Source organism: Ruditapes philippinarum, unplaced genomic scaffold, assembly GCF_026571515.1.
Source record: "Ruditapes philippinarum isolate M1 unplaced genomic scaffold, ASM2657151v2 ctg28046_1_1_1_1, whole genome shotgun sequence".
Lineage (NCBI taxonomy): Eukaryota > Metazoa > Mollusca > Bivalvia > Venerida > Veneridae > Ruditapes > Ruditapes philippinarum.
This window is the reverse complement of record NW_026855259.1, coordinates 1,480-5,114: the sequence shown is the minus strand read 5'-3', so window position 1 is coordinate 5,114 and position 3,635 is coordinate 1,480. Positions and strand designations below refer to the sequence as shown.

The 3,635-nt window shown below is 35.6% G+C and overlaps 1 long non-coding RNA gene across 1 annotated transcript; it reads right to left on the bottom strand.

Annotated features, from left to right (window-relative positions):
- Nucleotides 1–911: 911 nt before the first annotated feature.
- LOC132742667 (uncharacterized) lies at nucleotides 912–3,305 on the bottom strand. The gene is made up of 3 exons (XR_009627457.1): nucleotides 3,190–3,305; nucleotides 1,578–1,691; nucleotides 912–957 (listed from the first exon to the last, which is right to left on the bottom strand). It is a non-coding gene; the product is annotated as an uncharacterized LOC132742667 (long non-coding RNA).
- Nucleotides 3,306–3,635: the final 330 nt, after the last annotated feature.

The window sequence follows — 3,635 nt, the reverse complement described above, 5'->3', positions numbered from 1 at the left end:
TGTAAAGTACTGGTTCTTGTACACTGCTCTTCTTCTTAATGAGATCTATTATCCTATGAAGTTTCAAGTCCATAGCCTTTATAATTTACATGAAATGGCCATAAATTAACAAAGGTCAAAAACTCAAAAATTAAGAAGTGCAGAGTACCGGTCCTTGTGCACTGCTCTTTAGGTTAGTGAAATAAGCATGCATACCAAGTTTGGAGTCAATCCGACTTATAGTGACCGAGTTATGCACCGAACAAGCCTTGGGCGACACCGATAACGACGCCGCCGACAAAAATAACCCAGATATTTTCAAGGCGACACAATAACAGACATAAAAAGCAAAAATACATTTTTTGACGTTGGTGACCTTGACTTTGACCCACATGACCCTAACTTCACATAAAGGAAGAGGGCCTCCCATAGCAGTTTTTATTGTGCCACAAGTTGAAAACTAAAGATCTTTTACTAGTGCGAGAACTTTACAAATACTGAATAAATCCACAAGCAAACCCAAGGTGCATAAATACACATACTGACCAACATTCTTGCAAACTTTCAGGCCTACAAGTCAAATACTTTTTGAGCTATGCATGAACATGTTGAAAATTGCAAATTTATACTACTGTAAGTCAAGGGCAATAACTCTAACAAAACTGATAAAAAATCCACATGCAAAGTCCCAGGTGCATAGCTTCACAGTGATGTTGATCATTATTCCTGCAATTTAGTGATGTTGATCATTATTCCTGTAAAGTTGGTTGATTTTAATTCAAATTTAATTTAACTCATATTTTCATATTTTTTTACAAGATGAATTTTCGTCTGTTCTATTCTAATTAAGTATTTATATAATACCTTGGTCACAGTTGAATCCATGCCAACCGGCTGTGCACGTGCATGTGTACTCATTTTGTCCATCATGACAAGTGGCACCATTCTTGCATGGGTTACTCGCGCATTCATTTAAATCTGAAATAAAGAACTATATGTATGAACTATGTATGAACATAATCGTCTCTGTTTCCATTAGAGGATTTGTATCATCTATTATGTATCAGTCAGTATTTTCTTGTGGATTTATTCAGTATTTCTAAAACAAATGCAACATTTAATTGGAAAAGAAAGAAAACTGTCATGTGACGTTGCCGTCATTTCCTGTAAACAAAGTATACCTGATGAAGCTTTTTAGTCGAAACATTGTATATTTTTCAAATAAAAACAAGGCAATCTGAAGGACAGCTTAATCCCCTTCTGCAGCAGACATGATTGTTGACATTTAACAGACCATTACCTTGATGTTGTGCCATGTATATTATAAACATATAAGTCTCGTGTAGTAATTATGTGTGTGTTTAAGTGTGTTAAGTTTTATGACTCTCGGTCAAATACTTTTTGAGTTACGTGCGACACGAAAGAGAACGGATTGACGGATGGACGGACGAACGGACGGACGCACAAGGGTAAATCTAAATGCCCCTCCCCCCCCCCCCCCGCTTAAAGTGCGGGGGGGCCAGAATAAAACTTAATTAATATTTTTTTACAAGATAATTTTTCGTCTGTTCTATTCTAATTAAGTATTTATATAATACCTTGGTCACAGTTGAATCCATGCCAACCGGCTATGCACGTGCATGTGTACTCATTTTGTCCATTATGACAAGTGGCACCATTCTTGCATGGGTTACTCGCGCATTCATTTAAATCTGAAATAAAGAACTATATGTATAAACATAATCGTCTCTGTTTCTATTAGAGGATTTGTATGATCTACGAGGGGTGTCCCAGAATTACGTGGACTTTTGCTATAACTTTTTTTTATTTTTTAATGCATTTTTTAGTAAATTTGTACACAATACCTTTAACATATCCTTAATGAATATGTCCATTATTTTTAAATTTCTAACATTGCTTCTCTATATTTTACGTCGCTATAGTAACGCAGTATGCGCAGGGCGGGTCAGTCCAATAATTTGTATTAATAAGTTGTCTTTACTTTCGTATATCTTGCGTATTTATACGTAAAAAATAGCGCGACGTGGTAAGCATATGCAGTGACGTCATATGAACGTTCGTTTGAAATTTTGACGTCATAGCTGTTTCCGTTATTGTTTACCAGCGGACAACTGACAACCGTTGCTCTTGGATATTTAACAAAAAATGACGTCCACGGATTACGCGGAACATCGGACTATCATCAAGTTTTGTGTTAATCTTAGGAAGACGCCAACACAAACGCAGGAAATGTTGGAGACTGCAAAAGTGAGACCTCTTGTTTGTCGAGCACTCGTTTTCAAGTGGCATAAGCGTTTTCGAGACGGCCGGGAGGACATTGAAGACGACAAGGGTCGTGGGAGAAAGTCAACGTTGACTGCGGCGTCAATTAAGGAAGTCAAGGACTATAATAATAAAAAGAATAATAATAATAATAATAATAATAATAAAAATAATAATGATAAATAATTATAATAATAATAATACGGCGCCAGCATTATTATATTATAGACATAACTTAAGATATATCCAACATGCTGTTTAAGGCTAAACTCGTACGGACAGACGGACGGACGGAGGAACGGTTCATTACTATATGCCCAGGTTTATAAAAATGGACATATTTTCAGTAAATATTCTAGATATTGATAAAAACTAAAAATATGTCTATAGGAAACGGGTGCCCCCACCGCGCCACTGTTCTGTCCATCTTATGACTCTAGGTCAAATATTTTTTGGACTACATGTGCCACAAGTTGAAAACTAAAGATCTTTTACTAGTGCGAGAACTTCCTGTAAACAAAGTATACCTGATGAAGCTTTTTAGTCGAAACATTGTGTATTTTTCAAATAAAAACAAGGCAATCTGGAGGACAGCTTAATCCCCTTCTGCAGCAGACATGATTGTTGACATTTAACAGACCATTACCTTGATGTTGTGTCATGTATATTATAAACATATGGCTCGTGTAGTAATTATGTGTGTCTTAAAGTGTGTTAAGTTTTATGACTCTAGGTCAAATACTTTTTGAGTTACGTGCGACACGAAAGAGAACGGATTGACGGATGGACGAACGGACGGACAAGGGTAAATCTAAATGCCCCCCCCCCCGCTTAAAGTGCGGGGGGCACAAAAATAAAACTTAATTAATATTTTTTTACAAGATAATATTTCGTCTGTTCTATTCTAATTAAGTATTTATATAATACCTTGGTCACAGTTGAATCCATGCCAACCGGCTATGCACGTGCATGTGTACTCATTTTGTCCATTATGACAAGTGGCACCATTCTTGCATGGGTTACTCGCGCATTTATTTAAATCTGAAATAAAGAACTATATGTATAAACATAATCGTCTCTGTTTCTATTAGAGGATTTGTATGATCTATTATGTATCAGACAGTATTTTTGTGGATTTATTCAGTATTTTCTAAAACAAATGCAACCTTTGATTTGAAAAGAAAGAAAACTGTCAAATTGAAACTAGTGTCCATGAAAAAGTAACAAATGCCCATCAATATATATAATTTTTCTGTATGCCCATCCTTTACTATGCATAATTTATTCATAACCACATAGTTTCATGATGGTGATTATTTTGTGCCAAGTTATATGAAACATCTTCCAATTAAAAAAAAAAAATATGGAGAACA